The sequence below is a fragment of the Marmota flaviventris genome, chromosome 16 (genome assembly GCF_047511675.1).
Source record: "Marmota flaviventris isolate mMarFla1 chromosome 16, mMarFla1.hap1, whole genome shotgun sequence".
NCBI classification, from domain to species: domain Eukaryota; kingdom Metazoa; phylum Chordata; class Mammalia; order Rodentia; family Sciuridae; genus Marmota; species Marmota flaviventris.
This window is the reverse complement of record NC_092513.1, coordinates 9378888-9405959: the sequence shown is the minus strand read 5'-3', so window position 1 is coordinate 9405959 and position 27072 is coordinate 9378888.

Here is a 27072-nt window from a genome sequence, read left to right as displayed (position 1 = left end):
ATTATTTATAATTTTCTTAAAAATGTTGCTTGTATTTGTTTTTGAGAAACCAACATTAGCTTTAAGTCATGAAGACTTACCACTGTTTTTGCTTTTTCATAGCTTCACTATTTATCTTTAGAACATTGTTCTATTTTAAATTGATGTTTTTAAATGTTGTGTGATAGAGGTATAGGGGATCTAGTATGTGCATCTAGTTCTCACCACCATTTGTTGAAGGGACTTTTCAGTTCTCATTGCACCATGGTAAATTATCAATTATCCATAGATGTATGAATTTATTTCTGGACTTCTATGACCATCTACATGTTTATACTGTAGCTTTGTGATACGATTTGAAATCAAGAATAGTGATTTCTTCAAGGATAGTCTTACTTTTCCTTATTGTCACTGGGAATTTCCTACAAAATATAGGGTCAGCTTTTCCTTCCTGGGATCTTAATAGAAATTGATTGAATCTGTGGATTGCTTCAGAAACTGTTGCCATCTTAACAATTTGAGTCTCCCAATTATCACCACTGGATGACACTTTATTTTTAAAAAACTTTTTTCAATTTTTTAATAGTTTTCAATATAAAGTCTATTTTTTCTTTAAATTTCTTTCCATGTTTCCATGATTTTCAAGGTAAAATCTTTCACTTCCTTTTTAAAGTTTTAAAATCTTAACCAATTTTAAATTAGACTTACTTCTTAATTTTTTTTTGGCATTGCTTATTGCAAATATTATTATGTCTTATAAATGTTTTTGATTTTTTTCAAATATTTGATGTATAAAAACAAATATTCTATAACTAGAAATTGCTTTATTTCTTCCTTTGCAATTTAGATGCTTTTTATTTCTTTTTTCTCTGACTAGTTATTCTAGACAAAATTATGGTGCAATGTTGAACAGAAGTGAAAAAGCATGTTTGTCTAGTTCCTGATCTCAGAGGGAAAACTTGAAGTCTTTCACCTATCTTGATATTTACTGCCCTTTGTACATTCTATTGGTTTTCATCATGAATGAGTGTTTAGATAATTACATGAAACATAGGTTCAGAGAGAATTTCTGTGATGATTATTTTAAATATTTTTACTTTCGTTGTCATAATGGAAAAGACCCCAAAGTAATCAAAAACTTCTTGGGTCCTCGTTTTGTATTTGAAAACAACACACATGCACGCAGGCACAAGCATGAAAGCACAAATAAAGGCTTTTATTTTATTGAACAGAGGCTGGCTACCTCTATCCTTTTAGAGAGAATCTGGATTTTAAAAAGTTCTAATGCCAGCATGTATTGGATGGTTTTATTTTTACCCCTTACTTTTTAAGTTTAAGAAATATTAAAAACAATTTTTAGCAATGCTGTGGCTACAGGGCTGGGGCCTCCCATGAAACTCAGGCAGCAAGGAAGCCCCTTTTCAAAACCCAGTTCTTGAGATCATGTCAGAACTACTTTAGATAGTTCATGAGCAGGAGTTTGTTAGAAGGGACAGGAAAGGGGCAAGGGGACATTCTCAAGGGAGAGAATGGGTCTTCTCAGAAAGGAGAGGGATCATGCACCTCTCCTGCCTTCCAATTTTAGCAGATGTTTATTGGCCATTCCAGGGAAGTTTCCAGAGAGTTCTACCCAGGTTCACCTCTTGACTTTTTTTTTTTTTAATTTTTATTGTTGGTTGTTCAAAACATTACATAGTTCTTGACATATCATATTTCACATTTTGATTCAAGTGGGTTATGAACTCCCATTTTTACCCCGTATACAGATTGCAGATTCACATCGGTTACACATCCACTGATTTACATACTGCCATACTAGTGTCTGTTGTATTCTGCTGCCTTTCCTATCCTCTACTATCCCCCCTCCCCTCCCCTCCCCTCTCCCCTTCTCTCTCTACCCCATCTACTGTCATTCATTTCTCCCCCTTGATTTTTTTCCCTTTCCCCTCACTTCCTCTTGTATGTAATTTTGTATAACCCTGAAGGTCTCCTTCCATTTCCATGCAATTTCCCGTCTCTCTCCCTTTCCCTCCCACCTCTCATCCCTGTTTAATGTTAATCTTCTTCTCATGCTCTTCCTCCCTACTCTGTTCTTAGTTACTCTCCTTATATCAAAGAAGACATTTGGCATTTTTTTTTTAGGGATTGGCTAGATTCACTTAGCATAATCTGCTCTAATGCCATCCATTTCCCTGCAAATTCCATGATTTTGTCATTTTTTAATGCAGAGTAATACTCCATTGTGTATAAATGCCACATTTTTTTTTTATCCATTCGTCTATTGAAGGGCATCTAGGTTGGTTCCACAGTCTTGCTATTGTGAATTGTGCTGCTATGAACATCGATGTAGCAGTGTCCCTGTAGTATGCTCTTTTATACTACAGGGACACTGCTATATGGATGTTCACCTCTTGACTTTTGATGGACAGCCAGATGACATCAGAGTTCCAAGTCCCTACTGCCATTAAAAAGTTCCAGGTCACTGTGGCCTATGCTGACTGGTTCTAATTGGTACCTGTTCCTACACATTTTATATCTAGGGGGCATTATTCTTATCTCCCTGAGTTCTGGAAGTTGGTCTGTGGAAGGGTCACAAGAGTCCCCGTTCAGGGTAACTTGTGTTCTTCTTATCATCTACATTCTGGGCCCACATTTCTCCTGCAGACAGCAGGTAGTTTGCTGAGGAACATAGCATATCTTGTCAACTTCAGCCAGACAAGAATGCAGGTAAATTGCCTTTTTAAAAAAGAAAGCATGTAGGGGTCTGCACAGTGGGCCCAGTTTTTAGAATTACTCCCTTATCCTCATGTTCCCACTGTTAAAGTCTCTCTGCTCTGTATCGCTATCAAATAAAGTTATGGCAGGTCCTCTGATTAATGTTTTATTATATCCACATTTAATTAATATTTCTATTGTGCTTGATTCCACTTCTCTCCCTCATTCCAAAAGATGGCTGTAGCATTTTTCACTTTTAGTTTTTGATACTCAACAACTTTCAACCTATAAAAGAATGATGCACAGTGTAAAGATCCAGATAAATAGAGTTAGTTGTATCGATTATACATGGCTAATGTTTTGAGATAATATCTAATATTTCTTGTTTGAAAAATTTATGAGCAATTATCAGGTGTTAAGAAATCCTAGTTAGCTTTCAAATGTATGTGTGGAATAAAATTGATGATTTAAGCGATCCTTACTGGCAATATTTATCTCAATGAAAAACAAATTAATGCACTTTTTAAATCTGAAATTTAAAATTCCCTTCCTGAATTTTGCCTAGTACTTCATGTAAAAGATTTTCATATCATTGTATTTTCCTAATGTGTCCTATTTTAAAATTTCTTTGACATTTAATGAGGCTGGAATGTTTGCCAAGCTTCATGCTGTATACTCTGATTTTTTTTTTGAGCAATGTGTGCATTTTAAAATTTAATATTAAAAGTATAGGAATGCATATAGTTTGAAGATCTGTTATAATAGAACTACCTATAGAGTTTGTTTTCTAATGAGATCCTTTATTTCATAGATTGATACAAAGCTTGTTGCTTGAAGGCAAAGTATTATGTAAAAAAAAAATTGAATTAAAATTTGGTAGCAAAAAATATAGAAATAGTTCTGATAATGCCATATGAAGTAGTTTTCAATAACTATTAAGCAGGAATAAAAGTGTCTGTGTTTCATTTTATAAATCTTGATGAAATATTAATGATGCAGAAGTGAAATTTAGAAAGGTAAACAGGTTTGAAATGGAGCAGCCATGGTACAGGATGAGGCTTGGTAAACCTACCCTGCCCTCAAAAGGAGCAGAAATTGTGGAGTTATCAGAAATACCAAATGACAAATGGCAGACACAATGGAGCCCAGCAATAGCAGTAGCTGATGCGAAAGCTGCACGGAGAGATAAACAATTGAAGATGTTGAAATGAAATAGAAGACTTGAGAAAAGTCAAGGCAAAGCAGCCTTGTCAAGGCATTTATTCACAGTTATTTAATACATATGCAGCAAGCACAGCTGCTGGGTATTGTTTTTGTTATTACAAATAGAGGAGTGAACTAGTCAAATATTGTCCCTGACTTTGGAGACTTTACCATCAAAGGGATTCCAATTCATTTGAAAATCTAATATCCTTCAGAATCTGTGGTAGGCTAGACTCAGCAGTGTCCTGAACAAAGAAAAATAACATCCAAGAAGATGGACTAACTGCTCAGAGTGCCATTCAATACGAACAGGACTTTCCGATTCCAATGTCCATCTCTATCTTTGTGTTTAATACCCATGTGCTCAATGCCTTTGAATTTAATATCCTTTAAAGCCATGTCTGATCAGGTACTTTCTCCAAAATTACAAATATTCAAGTTTCTGACTATAAATGTAAGATATATGCGTAGCCCAAAGAAATAGCTTAGCACAGAAAAGGGAAATAGCTTAGCACACAAAGAAAAAGAAACAAAGTGAGCAGAAATCCCAGTGCTGAACAGCATCCCTGTGCTCCCCCATGTCCATGTCCACCAGCCCCTGAGGATGTGACATACCAGGGAACGAGGTCTTTGCTGCTCCAGTTAAGGTAAGGATGCCTAGATGGATCATCCTGATGAAAACTGATCTTAAAAATGGCTTGTCCTTACAAGAGAAAAGGACACCGAGGCACACAAAGAAGGCCAGGTGAAGACAGAGGCCCAGACTGCAGGGTGACACCCCCATAGCCATGGATGCCAGAAGCCAGCACCAACCAGAGGAAGCAAGGCAAATAGGTGGAGTGTGGCCCCACTGACTCATTGGCTTTCACCATTTGGCTTCCAGAACTGTAACTGGACACTGTTTTGCCATTTGAAGCCACTATTTTGTAGCAGCAGTCCTGGGAGACCCATACAGCATCATCCACAGTACCACTGTCAGTGGTCTGGGGTAGACTCTCACATTGTTTTCATATGGATGTATTTATCCATGTAAAGGGGAGGGGAACAGAGCAGAGGTGGACAGAAGCAAAGACTTTCTAAAGTCAAAGTATATCTTAAAAAATACTCTCTACTTGAATTAAATTTATAATATTTCTATTATCTTAATTGAGCTGACTTAGGTCTGTGGGATCAAGTTATGTCCTTTGTACAAAAAAGTCTCTATTGAGAAAGTATTAAGGAACAAGAAGAGACAAGCAGAAAGTACTTAATAGCACAGAGACTCTAGCAAAGAAAGGGACAAAATGAATGTTTACCTCCTTCTGAAAGAGCCATACGGAAAGATCAAACTCTAAAATGAATATCAAATACATTCTGTGTAAGGTTGGCATGCTGACCACTGATACTTCCAAAATGCTAAGATATTTTGAGTGCTTTTCTAGAAATCTGTCTTCCTCACACTTATGTCTATGTAATCTGTTGTCTTTTCATGACTTGTTTTGATTTACCTGATGTGTGCTCTTTCGAAGGCTTCCAAACTAGGACTTCTGTTACATTTGAAAAAAAAAAAAAGAAGAAAATCGCATTTGTCTAACAGTGTGGGATTATGAGCTATGAATTGCACCTTACCATAAAATGTTTTCTAAACACCCAAAATTGGCATCCTGCAAGTCCCAAGGGCATGGAATCTTGTCTACTTCTCTTGTATATGTGGAGTGCTGGGGAACTGGGGTGGGGACAGAAGATACTTATTTATATGAGGGAGGACAGAAAGTAGAAGGATCACCAATACGGATTTTATTTTTTTTGTTGCAATTTTGAAAGTGTTTGCTCCTCGAATATAGAATATAGATTTCACTTTACACGTTCAAACCTATTTAAGAGTATTTATAGTATGAATAAGTCTTTCCAGAATATATTCTGCAAAACTTTCCTGCTCATTTCTTCATATATGTGTGTGTGTGTGTGTCTGCGTATATTAGAGTCTCAAATAGATACCCATAGATATAATAACCCTAATAATAAAAACTAAGTAAATACGTGACTCTTTGATAACCAAATGTGTTGATAGGATTTTTTGTTAGTGAAGTAGCTAATTCCTATTTCTGTAAATAAAATTATATAATGACTTCAAAACCTAATGCGACTGAAAAAAACAAATTTTCAAATGGACACAACCTAGCCAAGGTTTTGTTGGCAGTGTCCTGATTAGTAATTCATGAGAAACAGAAGTGTTTAGGTTTATCTGTGAATTTATTAAGAAAAAGTAAAGAAAGGAGCTTCTAAGAGAAGATAAAATAAAGCCAGAGAACAAGAACTCACCTAAAATCCCATAAAACAGTAACTGGAAAATACATGTATTATAGGCCTGGGTAGGGAAGAATTTAAAATCTGACACATGGTATCAATCAGGGGGCAGCAGCCACTGCTAAGTTTAATAACCTCTCCTACCTATGTTGATGACAACACAAAGAAATTCATGAGCTGTGCAATTTGAAGAGGCTCTCCCCTTGTCTGAGAGCAATTACACGGGCTTCAGTTCCACAGCTTTACAGGATTATAAAGAAGCTCAATATCTGTGAAGAAAAGGGCTCTTCCTGATCTATAGGAGAAAAGCAGGTATAAATTTTCACATACAGTCCTGGAAAGCTATAAAGTTCACTGTGTTCTTTAAAGAATATAAATAGAAAAAGTGTATGCATGCACTTTTGGGTTACATAACATATATTTACATATAATTCAAGTCTTAACACTGAGCAGCACATATTTTGGGGGGGGTATTTGCTGATATCTGGTTAATAGTGGATTACTATTGTAACATTATTAAAAAGCCTCCATTAACAAATGAGCAAAACATTTTAATTGTACTTTTCAAATGTACAATATCAGTACTATATACTGTATTATAATTATCTTATTACAATTATTATATAAAAGCGTGTGATTCTTCACTGTTATAATTTGAATCATGTATAATATGTCATGATCAAATCAGGAGAGTTTACCTTTCCATCTCATGAAGACAAAAATGTTTTTAGATAGACCTGTAGGTGACAGTATAAAAATGTTGGGCTCACAAATAACAAATACCCTTTCAAAATAAATAAATCTGGCAAACAACTCTAATATTCTCTGATTTCCATAATCATTAACTGGTCCTTCTACTGCCTTGAGAAACAAAGGCCCTCATTGTATATTCCACTTCTGTAACTATTTTACACCTGTAGCCACACTTTGCTGAAGAAAAGAAAATCCAGAAATGTGAATCTCAAGTTGTTCCTACTTGTTGAACTTCTCCTGAGCAAAAGGAGTGATGCTGGAGGCATCCAAATACCAGATCTCAAAATGTCCTACAGAACTATAATAACAAAAACAGCATGTCACTGGTACCAAAACAGACCTGATGACCAATGGAAGAGAATAGAAGATACAGAGATAAACTCACAGAAAAAAAAAAATTCTGTTGTTAGACAAAGTTGCCAAAAACATTTATTGGAAAACAGATAATCGTTTCAACAAATGGTGCTGGGAAAATTGAGAATCCATAAATACAAGAAAGAAGTTGACCTCTGTCTCTCATACTGTACAAAAGTCAATTCCAAATAGATGGAAGACCTAGGAATTAGAATGGAATCTCTGCAAATGCCAGAAGAAAATGCAGGTCCAAAACTCTAAGATATTAGCAACAGGAAGCATCTTCCTTAATGAAATTCCTAAATCACTGGAAATAAACCAAAAATCAATAAGTGTGATGATATAAAATTAAAAAGCTTCTGTACAGCACAGAAAAAAAAACCCAAATACACACACATACACACACACACAAACCAGAAGAAACAAACACCACAAGAATGTGAAGAAAGAGCCTAGAGAATGGGAGGAGATCTTTTCAACCTGCTCCTAAGAAAATTCATTAATATCCAGAATATATAAAGAATACAAAAACTTGACACCAAAAAATATATGAAAAAAATGTTCTACATCTCTAGCAATCATAGAAGTACAAACCAAAACTACATTGAGATTTCATCTCACTCCAGTCAGAATGACAATCATTCAAAATACAAATAATAATAAATGTTGGTGAGGATGTAGGGGAAAAGTTACATTCATTCATGTTGGTGAGACTGCAAATTAGCATCACTACTTTGGAAAGTAGTATGGAGATACCTAAAAAGACTAGGAATGGAACCACCATATGACCCAGCTATCCTACTCCTCTATGTACCAACAAGACTTGAAATCAGCATACTGTAGTGACATGGCCACATCAATGTTGATAACAGTTTAATTCACAATTCACAATAGCTGAGCTATGGAACCAACTTAGGTACCTTTCAACAGATGAATGGATGAAGAAAATGTGGTATAAATACACAATGCAGAATTAGCCATAAAGAAGAATGAAATTATGGTGTTTGCTGGTAAATGGATGAAACAGGAGACTATCATGTTGAGTGAAATAAGCCAGATTCAGAAACCCAAAGCTCAAATATTTTCTCTGATATGAGGAACCTACTCTAAAATAGGGAGGGGGGGGAGAGAGAGAAAGAGAGAGAGAGGCAGAAAGGGGGGGAGAGGGGATTCTATCAAAGTAAAAAAAGATCACTGGAATAAAGATACTGAGGGGGAGAGAGAAGGGATGGGATCAGGGAACAGCAGAAAAAATCTGATCTAACTTTCCTGTGTACAAACATGAATATAACATAGTGATACCATCATGTGTATCCACAAGACACTAACGAAAAACAAACAAATCCATCTCTTATCTAGACTTCCTTTCATTTCTATCTGATATCTGCACTAAATCACACAGGAAAGCTTTTGGTGTCACCACTACACTGAAGCTATTCTTGTAAGGGGCCCTGAGGACTGGCACAGGGTTCCAACTGAGAGGAAATCCTCAGCGTTCCTCTGACATGACTTCTCCCTGACCTTCAGCAGTATCTACGGGAGCTGGACACTTCCACTGCCTAACAGTGGCTCCCTCCATTCACCCCTGTGCATTCCCATTCCCTTGAAATGAAAGACAGATGACACTGTCACTCTGTCCTTTGACCTTTAATGACCTCCTATGTTTTCCAGGGCAAAAGGTAAAGAAGCTCCCACCTCTCACCTCTCTGATTGTCCCTCCTCAGCTCCTCTATCTGGCCCAACCTCCTTTTTCCTTCACCAAGGCTGTGCCCATCAAGCTTTCTGCCTAGAAAAATTTATCCCCTGACCTCCCAGTGGTTTGCTCACTCACTTCAATCCACTCTTTGTTCAAATACCACCCACCCAGTAAGACCAACACTAATTGCTCTCTCTCAAATATTCACAACCCGGTGGTCCAGCGCTTTCCACTGCCATGAGAGTGTCTTGTGGTCCTACTTAAACTTATCACTCTCTTCCATACCATATTACTTTATTGTGTTTCTTCATTCCGACATTGGAATATAAACTCCACGTGAGAGACCTCTGTTTTTTTTTTTCATTCATATTATGTTCCCAGGAACTAGTACAGTTTCTGGTACCAATGAAGAGCTCAATAAATCCATTTGAATTATATGTAATTAAAAGAGTTTGTGCAAATAAAAAAAATAGTCCATTAAAACATTTTGTCCAGAAATTATATTGAAATATTTTTTAGGAAAAGAAAATAGTAACTGTAGGGACTTTACAGACATTAGTATCATCTATGTGCTAATTTTTAAACTGACATACAATTTCATGTATTTATCACGTATGGTATGATGTTTTGAAGTATACATACACTGGAGAATTCACATATTCACACATCATTTTGGGGGAATGGAAGGGAGAAAAGTTAAATATTTACTCTCTTAGTAATTTTTTTAAGAATGCAATGTATTGTTGCTAACTGTTGTCACTGTGCTCCACCAAGGTCCTTTCCCTCTTATCTGAATGTAAGTTTGCACATTGGACCAGCACTTCCTGAACACCACATGCTGAACCTCCTCCATTCTTCCATCTACTTCCATGAGATCAACTTACAGATTCTACATTTGAGTGAGTCAATGAGCAACTTGTTCTCCTATTAAAGTAAAATTTCATAACTTCAGCAGGTAAATAAAATTATTATTGAATTTGAGAACATAACAAAAGTATGTACACATGTATGTATACATTATCAGAGTAGTTTAATCAAGTTTAAATAAATCATAATATTATTAATCATGTTTAGACAAAGCATAACTACTATTTATGACTCTGAAGCTTCTGTATATATAATACAAATATTTATGACAACACTTATGAAAATTTATTAGTCATCTTTTCATTTATTTCTAAGAGATTTTCAGTTTTGCAAATTGTGAATTATGTATTCAGAGTAGTATTTAATAAAATATTAATTTTGGAACATAATTGTTTATTATTGCTCTTTTACCATTGCAAATATTAAATGCATAAATGTTTCCAAAGAAATATGCTCATATTTTGCATGTATAGATTGTAATTCTAAGGAGCATGTGACCACAGTATTCACTACTCTACTTGTTTGGGAAGAGAAGGTAGAGGAGGAAATGGGACAGAGAGAGAAAGCTGGAGGAGGAGGCAGGCAGCAAGGGAGGAGACATGTAGAGACTCAGTGCCTATGTTTCCAAGTAACATTTGTCTAGATCACTGTTTTCTTGGTTTATAGTTTGGCCTAAGATTTCCATCTTTTTTATTCTAATTTTCAGTAGTTAAAAATATTTATATTGCTAGCTAGATTAATGAAATGTGGAAATATGGGCATTGGAAGAACCTAAAGGAATAGCAATAAATTTTGCTAGAGAGTAATGTTGTAGATTTATCTTTCCACTTGCATGGAATTTAAATTATATTGTCCTTTATGAGTAAGAAATAACTGACCTGCAATGCTAGCTTATTTTGAATCAATGATTAAAACGGATAACACTGTATATCAAGCTTCAGAGCAAAACTGCTAATATGTTTTTAAAATTAAAGTCATTGGTACACTGATTTCCTGAGAGATGTATACATCATCCCTTTATTTAATTTACAGAATTAAATGTTCTGTTTGTCTTAAGTTGAAGTATCAGTAAAAAAATATTTTTTGCAATTATGCTAGTTTATAAAAATAAGATATCATTGGATTGCACATGAATGAGAATATATTTTCTTCTTTACATGGCTTTGATATCATCTATAAGGACACAGTTGAATCACAGTATGATATGATATATTTGACTCTCCAAAACCTCTGCTTTCCATATAGCTTTATATGACTAATCTGCAAAGCAGAAAAGAAGGAATAAAAGAAAAATCATTGAAAGTGCATTTCTAAGCCTATTTGGAATGCAAAACTGATTTAGAAGCAGTTTTTTTATCACTGATTTTAAAAGAAAATTATTATGTATAGAATATAAAGCAGAAGAAAAATTAAGTCATAGGTGTAAAAACAAATATTCACATAAAATTATATATAAATTATATATATTCATCTATATATAGTTTCAATATAAAGTATTAAAGTATTAAATCATCAGTTTTCCATTTCCTAGTACATTTGAAAAAAGTAGAATCTCAGTATTTAAAACTGTAGTGAATGTTATATCTTAAAACGTGCTGGATTTGTGCATTGGTGAAAAGAAAAAAATCAATATATTGTTCTCTATTTGCTGTACCTGATACATATTAATATGACAAGTTGCTTTCTATATTCCTATGAAATCACTGACTTAAGGTAACACCTTGTATATTTTTCTCTATGGATGCAAATTTTTTACTAGTTCCAATTTTTTATGATCCTAGAATATATTTCATTTCAGAATGGGTGAGAATCAGATTAAAGTCTGGGCCTTGATATTTGAAACATAGTTATGCTTACATTCTTTATTTTCCTCAAAGAAAACAACATATAAGCAGCCTGTAATGGTTATCCTATGTTTAAAGATGACTGTTGCTGTAACAAAAGTTTGATTTATGTAAAAAAATAAATAGCTCATATTTGTAATTTATAAATAAGGAAATAATAATTTAATATTGATAATATTGGATATTGTCTAATACCACAGTATATCATCTGCTAAGGACATAGAGGAGGCCTTGATGCTAATTATAATGATAACCAGCAGAGAGAATGCATGCAGATATAATACAGCTATATTTACAGATAATGTATCTATTTACCTATTAATCAACTAATTATTTGATCTATCATCTATCTAGCTAACCTTACATAAGATAAAGCAATTTTTTTTTCTTGCTTAGTAAATTTGTCATCCTGGAAAATAACAAAAACAAAAACAAAAACAAAACAACAGTGATCACATCAGGATAGGTACTCATTGAACAACCACTGAGGGGGAAAAATTAAAACATAGGAAGACTTCAACCCAAGTACTTGGAAGCAGTTTAATCATTTTATACAAAGCACGGACATTGCTACTTTTAAGAAATAAAAATGTATGGACATATGACATACTGTGTAGTATATATTTTACCAACTGCCAACGCATGTCATGGACAAAAATGAGTCCTTGAATGATACCTGTTTAGGTTTTCCTCATTATGTAATCCTTCAGAAAAAGGATTGTAGAAAACTTTTTCCTGTTCTGATTTCTTGAGGCCATTGTTTAGAAAATATAGCTCTCAACAACTTGGTGTAATTAACACATCATCTTTTGACTTTGTTAGAGAATACAGTTTTATTTAGATAATTGCTATGGAAACCACCTCCAGCAATAACAAAAAATGGTTTATAAAGTGAATGTGAAGTTTGGGTGAGAATATATTCTTTAAATTATTATTTTATTCTGAATCACTAATAAATGTTAAGAGGACAGTTTCTTTTGAAGCCTACTTTTATATGATTTTTATAAAGTAAAATATCCATCTATCTACTTAAAGCAAGAGCCAATGGTTATTGAAACTGATTGTGAAATGTCATAGAATGTACAGAATATAATTTGCAATAAGCCATTCATACACATTAACTCAGAGCTTGACAAATAATAGCTGCTTCCAAATACTTTGAATAAATGTGAGTGAATGAATGATTACAAATATTAAATTAGATAGGAAGTTACTCAAATTTTGACAGGGTTAAATCCAGTTTTACTGAAAATGAGTACTAGGCAACATGTGTTCATTTTTCAAAACATACCAATGCACATTCCATTAGAGGGCCACAGGGATGTATTTGAAATGCTATTTAATTTCTCAAAATTCAATAGGCCTTACATTTTAAAGATACACTTAATATAAAGTATGATTTAGCCATTTTAAAAATGGCTATGGCTTAGTAATAAGAATTTTAAAAAACTGGAAATCAGACCATGTTTGGATCTTAGTATTTGAAGAAGAATTTGTGTTAAATCTAATCAGTGAGAGAAGTATCCCAAATCCATTACCATCCTAAACTTCAAAAGGACCTCCGCCCTCTAGCATCCATTCCTATGTGAATTATAACGTATTTCTGAGTTTAGAGAAGAATTCAAGTTGAACTGTGGGATCTCATTTTTTTGTTGTTGTTCTTGAATTCAAAGAGCATTAAATAGAAGGAACTGCTCCCCTATCTTTTGAAATAACTCAGAAAATATAAAAACAGAGAGTAAATTTAAAATGTAGCCAGAGAGGTTAATCTTTTCACTGAGTCCCTTGCAAAAACATGCTCTGCCGCAGTCATGAGGCAATGTACTGACATTTTGATGAAAGTGTTTATAAAAACTGAGTCATACTATGTGGTCAAGACTGAAAATCACTCCAAGCTAATTATTGAATCTGCACAGGAAATCTTGTTTAAGGAGAATCAGTGCCACACAGAAAATGACACTTTTGTGATGCAATCATATAAAGAGAATATTTGCAAATTCCATCCTATAAAACAAGTGATAAAAGCAGAAAATGAATTAAAGGTTTGTGGATGAAAAAAAGGTGAGGATAAAAAGAAGGGAAGAATCAAATACTTTCTTAAAATTAACAAACGTGATTCAAACAGGAGGAAACATTAATTTTAGCCTAGCTAGTTCTGTGCACCCTGTTACTAAGCTATCAATCAAAGTCCCCAGATACTAATTAAAGGAAACCAGGTGAGAAAGACCCACCTGAGTCTCCTTGAAAACTATAGGTGGGAAGCATTTTCAGGTAAATGGAGAGTGTTGTGAAAAGCTTTTCAAATGATTCATAAAAGGAAACCTAGTGCTCTGTCTGCTTAAGCCTAGAACATCATTTTAGTTACTCCTCCTGACTGAGCAAGAATTAGAAACTGGAAATCATTTTCGAACTAATAATCTGTCTGCTGGCATGTAATTATTGTAGTCATTGGACCAATATATTCTAAATTGAAAATTTTCAGTGTAAAAATCAAGTGAAATGACTTACAATTCATTTTAGACACTAGTATTGCAATCTTCATAGACAGAAAGGAAATGGAGAAAGAACAGCAAACAAACTCTACACTAAAGTAAACTGAAGTCAACATTCACTTTCTTATATATGTACCTCCTAACATTTACATTATTAATAACAGAGGCAGAGAAAAAGTTCATGTACATATGTAGGCATCATGACATGTGTGTATATACACATTTGTATATATAATTCATATATATACACATATATGCATATATACATATATATTTTTGTAATTTAAGATTTATAATTGAATAAATAAAGCCATTTTCAGATAAATGACAAAATAAAATTTCCAAGAGGGCTATTTTACTCCCCTAGAATTATTGATACTAAAAATGTAAAAATACTAAAGAGTTGTCATAAATAAGAAATAACAAGGACCCTCAAGAGTGGTCAGTAATGGTGTAAAATGGCATGCAAAATTTAGACATCACTTGGCAGTTATTATGAGGTTAAGCATATACCTAGTATGTGATTGCGCAAAGTTGGCAATTACAAACTGCTAGGTATTAATTCTAGTAAAATTAATGCACATATACCAAATTCTACCTATAAAAGTACTATGGAAGCTTTACTCACACAGCTATTAATACAAACTACATAAATACCCATCAAGAGAGGAACGAATAGTTTTCAGGTTTTTTATATAATGGTGTATCCTTTATTAATAAAAATGATATATTGATTAATCAAGTTCTTAGGTTAATATTTTTTGTTTTTTCTTAATTTTTAAAATTTAATTTGTTATATATGACAGCAGAATGTATTACAATCCATACTACACATATAGAGCACAATTTTTTATATCTCTGGTTGTACACAAAGAAGAGTCACACCATTCATGTCTTCATACAGGTACTTAGGGTAATAATGTCCATCTCATTTCACTGTCTTTCTTACCGCCATTTGCCCTCCCTTCTCTTCCTTTCCCTTTGCCCTGTCTAGAGTTCATCTAGTCCTCCCATGTCCCACCCCCAACCACATTATGAATCAGCTTTCTTAAATCAGAGAAAACAGCATTTTTTTTGGGGGGGAGGATTGGCTAATTTCACTTAGCATATTATTCTCCAACTCTACCCATTTACCTGCAAATGCCATAATTTTATTTTCTTTTAATGCTAAATAATAATATTCCATTGTGTCTATATATACCACATTTTCTTTATCCATTCATCTACTGAAGGACATCTAGGTTGGTTCCACAGTTTAGCTATTATGAATTGTGCTGCAATAAACATTGATGTGGCTGTTTCCCTGTAGTATACTGCTTTTAAGTCCCTTGGGTATAAACCGAGGAGTGGGATAGCTGGGTCAAATCCCAGTTTTCCACGTAATCTCCATACTGTTTTCCATATTGGCTGCACCAATTTGCAATCCTACCAGCAATGCATGTGTGCCTTTTTCTCCACATCCTTGCCAATACTTACTGTTGCTTTTATTCTTAATAGCTACCATTCTGACTGGAGTGAGATGAAATCTTAGAGTATTTTTGCATTTCTGTAATTGCTAGAGATGTTGAACATTTTTTCATACATTTGTTGATTGATTGTATATCAATGATGTATTGATTAATCAAGTCCTTGGGTTAATTTGATAAATATTAAGCTATATAATATACTGCAGGCATAAAAATAATTCCATGATAATAAAATTCTGAAAGGGAAAATATAATAAAAAATATTCAAAATCAAAACAGTTGTTTCCTTGATTGGAAATAGATGAATACAAACAGGGAATGAGGTAATTTCTAGAAGATGTTCATAGTCTAGACCTTAAATTTAGTTATAGAAAAAAATAAAGGTATAGATTTGCTAAAGCTAAGTGAAATAAACTCTTATAGTAAGATTTTGCATTTTATTAAATACATGGATTCACATTAAAAATAAATATCACTTAATAGAATTATAAATGGAAAAGTGACAGTGAGTTGAACTATTGGAAGCCCATTGGCCTAGTCCACTTGAGGACACTCACAACTTGGATTTGGTTGATACCAGAGGAATTAGGGAGGAAGCGGATGAAAGATACATTTTGGGAGCTGAGTTAGCAGGAATGGCTAATGAACATATTGTTTAGCTAATGGCAGATAATGTAGTAAAACATAGTAACAGTCTTCTTTTCCAAGTTCTACTTTTGGTATAAATCTCAAGTCATCCACATCCAGAGTCATGAGTCCCAGAGATAACCACCATCCTGCTGATCTTCCATCCTGTGGGCATGTTTATCACGCAGTGTGTGTGTTTGCTTCTTACAGACTGGAATGGAATGTAAAAAAGTTGTATTTCAGCATAAAATATAACAGATAAGAATTTCTTTGATTCTTTCAAAATGCAGTGGATTTTAATGTCAAGGAAGAGCTGTTGCTGTGTCAACATTTTGGCTTTCTGACATCTAAAATTGCAACTACCTTCTTTACAGAAGTCTTTTAATACATTTTAAGCTTCTTTGAGAGAGAATTAGATCTCTTCTAGAAACGATAACATGTAAGCAATCTGATTTGCAGCTCTAGCAGGAAATGGGGCTGCTCAGCTAACTTACCACTTCAGCCACACCAAGATTTTCATTGACAACTTTGGCCTAATGAAATGACCCAGAGAAAATATTTGTTTCTTTCCTCTTCCCTTGTTTATGAACTCCTATTTTTCCCTTAAGCAAGATAAACCTCTCTGTCTCTATGAATTAGATATTCTTGACACTTCTTAGAATTACTTTAGGCCCTTCATTATGCCCTCATTAGAATATATGTCTGTAACTTGCACTTTTCTTATGTTTATTAAAAACTCAATTTAAATCAAATGTCCCTCCTAGGTTCAAATTTAATGCTACTTCTCCCTTATTTCCTCTCACTCTATAAGGACTGTTCACCTTTCTGCTTATCTCAATTCAGCGGAGGATTCACTCACTGTTGTTACAGCTCATTGGTCTTGGAGACCTAATACTCACCAAATCACTATGCATAACACAGCACAAGCCTTATACAAACATATTGCAAACAAACAATATTGTATTCCTTGAGAGATTTCTTTATTTCTAAGAGTTGTATGTTATTCCATCTATTGTTAGTTCTCTTAAAATCATGCCTTAGAGAATGCATTTGAACATTTTCAGAGTCTAATGTCAGCTGTATGGGCTTCCTGAATTAATTTGTAGTGAGATTTCAGAGAAGGGCACACCAGGGAAAACCATTTTGGTGAAAGGAAAAAAAAAATAAGAACACGTAAGATGAATTCAGAGATCTACTCAGAGAGCCTGATTTGGTGTTAGGATGTGGTGACTGGTACAGGTGGAGGTGATCAGTAGACATCATGGGCCACTGAGACACCAGGCCAATACAGAGCAACATCAAAAAGCAGAGAAGACCAAAGATTGAAATAGATCATCTCCTTCATGAAATAAAGCCTGACTATTATTTGATGAAATGGCTTCAAATCTGATTGAAAATGAACACTTTGTAGAAAAGTGATATCATTCCCATACTTGACCACTTTATGATTTACCAAATTGTAAAGTTAAAATTATTGTCTCTGATACATAGTATTTATGTATATCATTAAATACTATTAAATATTAGCCAAATGAATTTTTAAAAATACAGTCCTGATAACATTTTTCCTTATAGTTGTGATGAGTTTGTACTTTATATCTTTGAGAGCTAATTATGTCTCAGTTTGAGTTCATGGGGTCAGTAAGCCATTTTTCTCAGCTTTTTCTTCTTTTATTTTAAAGTCTGGGATGAGGGGTAACAACATATTAATGAGTGTGAGCCAGTTCCTCTAGTGCACTAACTGAATTCTTGACACTGGACATTATTCTTACTGTCACTCTAACCTGGCACAGTGATCTTGGTTCAGCACCTTTTTCAGACATTCTTTAATAATTGTTTTTGGAAACATTTGCCAGGGGAAGAAGGAGACCTGCCCCCTATGGCTGTCCTGCCTGTAGCTAATTTTACAGCCCCGTAGATTGGCACTTTTCTAGATGGGCTGTCTGACACATTTTCCTCCACAAACAGGCATCACACCAGTAGAGAGAATTAGAAGTATTGACGCTCAGGCAGTGGCCTTTTAGCTCCCACCCTTTAGGCTTGTAATTCGTGAAGGAGATTGACTCTAAGCACAACACTACGCCTCACTTTTCTGAAACTCACCGATGAGAGGCGTTCATGAATTAGATGACTTAGATTCCTTTTAACTTGGCAGTGGTGGACACGGTTTTCACTTGGATTCATATATCTGTTCTGATTTGCATTAGCATTTTACACGAGCTTCAGTGCTACTTTAGCTGTTTCCTGAATTACAGTGAGAATGGAAATTCCATTTCTACTTTTCATGGATTTTATTATCTTAACTGAGAACAATGCAATAAATGTGCTCTTTGCGTATTTTTGATAAATATCTAAATTTCTACCGATTTGTTAAAAGGGTAAGAAAGTTTACATGATGTGTAAAGCATATTCCCTATAAAAGGGATACCTGAGCTCTTACATAGTTGATCCTGATGTGTAGATTTATCTTCATGGTCTCTCAGACAAAATGACAGTTAAAAATTGAGATCTTCAATCATATGTAATTTTGATCTGGGGAATATAATCGGAATCAGAGGTGTTCACAGGAACTCTTCAAGTCTGTGGTAATAGTCCACTTCTGTGGAAGAATGAGCTGATCATGAGAGGTTATAGGTTGATTTGCTAACTCAACCCCAGAGAAATGAGAACATCCACATTCTCCATCTTCTATGACAATGGAATCTCCTAGTGCCATCCTAAGCCCTGTGGTTGTAGTCTTTGCTCAAACATCTATATTGAGGCTAGAGTAAACAATTCAAAGATGTTGTCAAGTGCACATTGAATTAGTTGAGCTCTAGTTCAACCCAAATTTGCTAAAATGGGACATGGTGCATTTGGGAGAGGCTAGGAATTTTTCTTGTAGTCACAAATGACAAATTACTTTTAGCATAGAAAAATCAAACTCACTTTCTAGGTTTTATTGCATCTTCCCTCATGCCTCAGCTACAGTTATTATCCTAAGTTTTATTCATTCCAAAATTCACCCTGAAATATTGGACCCTAGCTGGAAGGAAAGGTAAAATTAAGTGTGGCAAACCGTGCACCAGCCCTGCTCAGATATAGCAACAATTACACGGTGCTCCTCGCTGTGGCTGAGATCAGTAGGGCAGCGAATTCAAGCCCTGCTCCCTGCAAGGGGGAAGGTCTCATTGGTAAATGATAAAGATTCAAGTCATCAGTCCTACTTGAATAGTTGATGTGTTAGACACTTACAGAAGGAGATCCAAAAATGCCTCATAGGGTTCTTTTCTCTGATCCACATAATTTCTCAACTCTCTTTCTTATTTCAGGTTCTTAAAATATTTTCCACAGGTTTCTGGGACACATGAGCAGAACCTGTGCCCCATCATAGCATTGAGTCCTGTGATGTTGCTGTGAAGGTGCATGAGCAGTGGGGGGCAGACCTTTGTTCACATGCCATCTGTGCACTGAAGACTGGGGCTCAATTAGAAAATACTAAGTGTATTTGAATAGACAAAATGTTCAAATGTTGATTCACACTATAAGTTTTAAAACATAACTATAAGCTTTAAAATATAATTTCTTACTTTTCCATGTCTAGTTCAAAAAAATTTTAAGAGCATTTTTAACTATCAAGGAAATAATACCATTGTAGATAAAATATTATTTAAATGTATTAAGCTATGACTTAGTTATCACACTAAGTAATTTATTATAAAGCTTCATCATGAATATGATTATATGTTTTAAGTTCTAGATAGTGTTCTAGTTTGTAAAAATAATTCTGATACTTCAAAAATAGAGCCAATTTTCCAAAAATAGAATAATGTGTGTGACTAAAGTAGTGTTTTGCATAAAGTTCTATAAATTTGGAGTTAAAATAACACAAAATTGCTTGAATATGAGTACAAATATTGAATGAGGCAAATAGTTATTAAATATTAAAAGATAAAACTATAAAATCCCCCAAAATAATTAAGTTGAATTCCATTAAAATTAAAAATTAAAAACATTTTTTAACAGATACTATTTGGAAAATTAAAATAAATTAAATAAATCACAGCCTAGTAGAAAATATTTGCAAAATATTTATGTGATAAATATCTAGTATTTAGAATATATATAATTCTTGCAACTTATAAAAATTTTTAAAAAATGAAATATTTGGATCTGTTTGTACAGATTCTTCATCATAGAAAATACACAAATTGCAAATAAGCCCAGGAAATAATCCTCAATATGATGTCATTATGAAGTAGCAAATAAAATTGACACTGACATTCCTCTACCTATTCACCAAAATGGCTAAAATTAAAATCCATACATTATTAAGTGTAGAAAAAAATGTGAAGCAAGTAAGAATAAAATAGATTTCTCATGAGAAAGTGACATAATACATATATAGTAGAATACATTTTGGCACTTTCTATAAAGTTAAAATTCACTAACCATATGCCCCAGTAATTGTATCCCTAAGTATTTACCCAAGGGAATTGAAAGTATCTGCCCCCACAGAACTTGTGTGCAAATGTTCCTAGTATCTGTATTTATCGTTGATAAAAACTGGAAATGGTCCAGGTTTCTATTACATCAGTACATAAACAAACTACAGAATCTCCAAATGATGTATTCTTCTGTCTATCCGTCTAGGAGCTGGACCCCTGGGCTCCATGGTGCACAGACTTGCATCATTTACCTAAAACAGTCTTTTAGAGGATCTTATTTCAACATTTCTCATGAAATCAATGAAAGGGAAACTCCAACTATGAAATGAATATATATACCGCTATTCATTTAGACAACTTTGCATGTGACAGTCCATTATTGGCAATCTAAAGTGTTTGAGTAATTTTTAATTCTTATTTCCTAGGAATTAATAAGAAATAAAACTCACCTTACCTGCAATAAGCATCTCCTCCCTGGTCTCTCTTGTTTTGGAGTTAATGTCCGTGTTGTGTACAATGCCAGGGAGCATTTGCTACCTTGTTTTATTTCTTATGACTGTGGCAGTCATGATCTTCCATCCCAGGGCACTCTCACTTCTTTTCAGCAGAGTAATTATTTCCAAAGCTTTAAACTAAATGCTTGCTGTCTGTCTCTGGAAATCAGGAAAACTGCTCTGTTCTGGTCCTGTGTCTTTCCAACTGTAAGCTCTCTCTGTATGAAGCCCAGCTGTCCCTGCCTTCTGTCTGTGCTGCAAGGACTGGGGATTCTTTTCTATTGATTACTCTTAGGAAGAAAACCTTTCATATTGAACTTGTCGTTCAAAAGGACATCATAAAAAGTAAATGTAACAATGAAAAAGTAAAAGTAAAAAAACCTTGAAAATTAAAAAGTGCATAAGTGCATGTATGACTCAGCAGCATGTGTAACATGACAGGTTCTATGTTAATATTTACTACCTCCAATCAGCATTCTTATCTCATATTTGTTGGCACAGTTTAAAATACTCTTATTTGCCTATTTAACCTATGTTGATATTATGTATAAGTGACTTTTTCAGTTTATTTACCTCAAATCAAGGTGTGTTTGTGCATTTTATTTTGTATTTTATTTCTACTAAATCTTCTTAAAATTCATGCTACACATTTCAAATATTGTTGGCTTCAAAAGGTTTATTATGTGTGTTTATTACGCTTTATTATGTGTGTTTCATAATTGTATCATTTGCATAATTTTTAGCATTTTACAATATTATGCTTCAAACAACTTTTACCTAAGTTTTCTAAAATTCTACTCTACAATGTTCATTGGATTCATTCTGTTCAATACTTTACTTAAGAATGAGTAATCTCTTCCCTTTACAAACAATACTATTTATACTTCTAATAATAACAGTATAGAATTCCTGACTAAATTTATAAGCTTGTATGTCCACAGAACCATTGAATGTTTTATCTAGAACATTTTCATACTGACATCTCTTTTGGATCTAACCAGACAATAAAAATAGCAGCTTACCTACAAAGAAGTATAAGGAAATATCAGACATGTCATGAAGTAAACCCTGGTAAATTAATAACAGAATGACGTACGCACAGAATCTTTAGTATAAGCAGTGATAATTTTAGATAAACAAAGTGTTTTATTTTAAAAATTATTATTTTTTAAATTTTTTTAAAAGAAGATCTACTAAATTGCAGAGAATGGCCAAAAATTTGTGATCCTCCTGCCTCAGCTCTCTGAGTAGCTGAGATTGCAATGATAACAGAATTTTAAAAGCATATAAGCTCAAGATTATATCACAACCTTCAATTCTTTTTTATCATTATTTTTTCATATAAATCTAAGAGCCACCAAAATATTTTTGAAGCCTCATTTGTACAGCAGTGACCATAGAATAAAAGTGGTCTCTTTATCATTCTTTCCTCTTTAACATACAAAAACCAATGGCTTGTATTCAGCTTGAAGTATGTAGTTATACTACTAAATATTAGTGTGTATTTCTGGATCACATTTTAAAGGTAAAATAATTTTTCAGTAATTAATTACAATTATATTTATTATAATTTTATTAAAGAGCATATGCCTTCAAATTTGCAGAGCAACTACATTTATGTTCCCCCAAGGACTGTATTTGTATATATGTGCAATGTCCTCAAGAGCTTATTATGCAAGCAAATATGACATTATGGATTAGTTCATTACAGGTTGTATTTTGCAAATGATTTTTGCATAAATTAATCTTACTTAAAGTTATCTTTCTAAGAAGCTCCATTTATTGCAGATCTTAGTAAGACACTATAGGGGGTATTATTACATTACATTATTCATTATTACATAGGCATTTTGTTAAGCAGTTACATTTTCTCAATATAAATTTAAAACTGAAATCAGGAGATAGAAATGCAGAAAATTAGAGCATCTGGCTCAGGAAAAATAGGAAAAGAATTGTAAAGGGGAAAATATTTAATATGACTGATCAAAATGGAGAAATATCTTAATTGGTTTTAGAACAAATGTCATATTCACTTTTAATTTTTTAGTGTTACCTCTGAAATGTATGCAAATACATTATCCAAGAGTTAAGAAATTTTAAGAATTAATCCAAGACTTTCTATGATTTCAATTAGCAAATGAATTAAATTTCCACCTGTATCTATCAAATGCCTTTATTTTGGTCATTGAAATATTTAGTTCCTGTTTTAGTCAGCTTTTATACTGCTATGACCAAAGACCTGAAAAAGGGGGAAGTCAAAAAAGACATCATAAACTGAAGTAAATCTCTATTCATGTATGATTATGTCAGGATAAGCTATGTACAACCATAAAGCTCTAATAAAAAATTACAATTAGTAGAATATAGGGTAAAATACATGATCATCTCAAAAAAGATAGAAAAAATAATGATATTCGACAATTGATCACACACAAAAAATCACCTCTCATGAATGAAATAGAACTTTATTAAACTAATAGAGGATACCTATAGCAATGCATGTCACAAGAGCAATAAATGCTAAAATATTAAATTTCAGGGTGGAAAATTATGATGATCATAAGCATCATTTCTTTTTGGCAAAACACTGATGATATCACCAAAATAAGAGTTCAAGAGAAAGAAATGAAAAGGATATACTTTTGGTGCAATGATACATTTAAATGTTTTCCTGAAATGAAGCATAATGTACAGTGGTTTATGCAGTAACATAGATAACCCCCCCAAGCAGGATACCGAGAAAGAGAATCCAGAACCAAAACACTTCACACGTGATTCTTTCACTAATGTGATATGTAAGAATAAATAATTTTCTTCTATAATGGCAGGCATCAAAAATGTATTTGTATTTCAAGGAAGACTGTTAATTGGGAAAGCAAAGAAATGAACCTTCTGTGGTGATGAAAAGTTCTATATGTTTATGGTTGCATGATTAAAATCATATGCAAAATTATCCTCTGTTAAATTTACATTCACTCATCTATATCTGCTCTTTTCATTTTTTTTTCCATGGATGTCTCATAGTATCATGTTTTCAATCACTTTTAGTCTTATAACTCTAATGGCATGAAACTAAAAGAGAGGTAAGGATAGGGGAATAGAAAAAAGCAGGGACCATGGACACTCATCTCCTGTTGGAGGGGACAAGAGGAAATTGTTACTGGAATGGGTTAGTAAGAAAAGGCTCTTGCTTCATCTTGCAAATCATACATAAAGAGAAAAATATAACATGATTGATTTACAGTTTTGAATATTCAATGGTTTTCAAAATTATTAGATATGTACCACTCAAACATGTCCCACCATTCTGTTATCCACACAAGCTAAATATTGTACGGTCTTGTTTCTAGCACATCAGTTAGTACTAAATAATTATTCCCTATGAATGACCAAAGATTTCTACAGATGTGAAAGGTGTTTAAACAATGGCAATAAATGGCAAAATAGATGGTTGGAAGACATAAAGTGCTCTTGAAAAAATGTCTTCTTGAAGATATATTTTGATGAGAATTTTGCTCCTTAACATCCAGCTACAAGCATGACTGGGGAGACCCTCATTTTTATACAAAATTACATATAAGAGGTTGTGAGGGGAATGGGAAAATAAACAAGGAGAGATATGAATTACAGTGGATGGGGTAGAGAGAGAAGATGGGAGGGGAGGGAGGGGGGATGGTAGAGGATAGGAAAGGTAGCAGAATACAACAGTTACTAATAGGGCATTATGTAAAAATGTGGATGTGTAACCGATGTGATTCTGCAATCTGTATTTGGGGTAAAATTGGGAGTTCATAACCAACTTGAATCTAATGTATGAAATATGATATGTCAAGAGCTTTATAATGTTTTTAACAACCAATAAAAAAAAATTAAAAAAAAAACAAAAAAAAAAAGAAAATAAGAAAACATAGTTTTTCTTTCAGAGTGATTTTTGTGTAAGAGAATCAGGGACAGAATTAAGTTCTACTATTGAGAGATTCTCCAGCACCTCTTAAATATTTAGAAGGCTTAATAAAATTACAAATAAGTGAGTCATTATCACATTTAATGACAAATCCAAGCTGACTTCAGCTTTCTACATTTGGGGCTACCTTTATTATTAAGAAACACACACACAAATATATATATTTATATATATTTATAATATATATATATATATATATATATATATATATATATATATATATATATATTTGTGTGTGTGTTTCTTAATAATTACCTTATTATTAAATATATATATATATATATTTTTTTATATATATATATATATATATACCTTATTATTAAAGCACCTCAGGGCTCTAAATATAATTTCATAAATAGAACATATGTATGTATTAGTATTATTTTGAATAATTTTGCAATAATGTTTGTACAATTTCCTTCTTATTATGTAAATAACATATATTTAGAATATTTTTGTTATATAAATGCACTGTGGACATTCACTTGAACAGAACTCTACTCAGTAAGAATAAAATACTTGTCAGCATATCAGGTTTAGATAGCTGCAAAGCTAGCAAGGCAGAGAAAATAAATATACAATGAAGCACAAAGTATGTATTATAGATCTTCTATACTAGGACGAATGCATTTTAGGCCTAAAGGATACCATAAAATGTTTTCTAGTCCATCTGGATCACACTGAGATATCTCAGTGCTCTGAAAAGTTTCCAGGAGTTTAGCCACCTGTCTGATTTGCACCTGCACTAGTAATTGCCTGGTTCAGTGAATGTGCTAATCCACTTTTTGTTATTTTTAGACTATGCTGTACTAACATAATTAAATGTACTTTTGAGTATGTTCCTTAACTTTTGAATACATTTTTTCAATTGTTAAAATATATTTAAAAATATAGATGATGATAGCATAGAATAAAAGCAAAATTTGGTCTTTGTTTAGAAATGAGTTCTAAAGTTCCTTATATATTTTTAAGGGCCATGAGAAAGCAGAATCTCAAATTCTGTCTCAATTTCTAGAAATAGAGTATTCCAAAAATGGTCCTCTGTGGGTTATGTAGGTACCATGTTGTGATTTTGTGTGATGGGGATTTCCTCCCCATCACACCCTCAGGAAGCTTACTGCAGTCTTCCAGGGTGCCAGCTTCCTGGTGTCCTTAGTGTTCACAGTCACTGGTAACTTTGGGAACCAGGGTGTGCTTGGTAGCTGAGGTGCCCAATCAACCTTGTGACATGATTAAGAAAAGCATCAGAAGCACACATGCAAATACCCTTGCTGCTAGCTTTGCAGATCTTTTATGAAGCCAAAACACATATATTGTGTATACAATTAAATTCATCTCTGTGCATGTGTTTCCTCTTGGCTGGTCCTGGTCATCTAGGGAGGAAGTTCAGGAGCACAGTAGAAAAGCAATGGCATCAGATTGGCAGAGAAAAGTCTGTGTCATCACTTTCAGTGACTTCCATGCTTTTAAACGATTCTTAGGTGTAAAATGAAAGAATAAAATTTCCTAACTCATCTTTTTGTTTCAGGGTCAATGGAGAGAGTACCTAAAAAGTACATAGATGTCTTAAATGAATTAAAATGTCATTTAGAGACTAAATTATGTTACTGAATAATCTTGATAAACAATGAGCAATTTGTAAAGGAGATTGGGAGTCCTTCATGGATGTGTGTGTGTGTGTGTGTGTGTGTGTATGTATATATATATATATATATATATATATATATATATATATATATATATATATATATTACAGTTTGTATATGAGGTATTCCTCCAAAAGCTCCCATTGATGTGGAAATATTTAGAGGTAAAATTATTTCATTATGGGAGCTCTGACCTAATTAATCCATCCTAGTTTGAATGGGTGGTATCTATCTGTAGGCAGGTGGGACATGGCTGGTG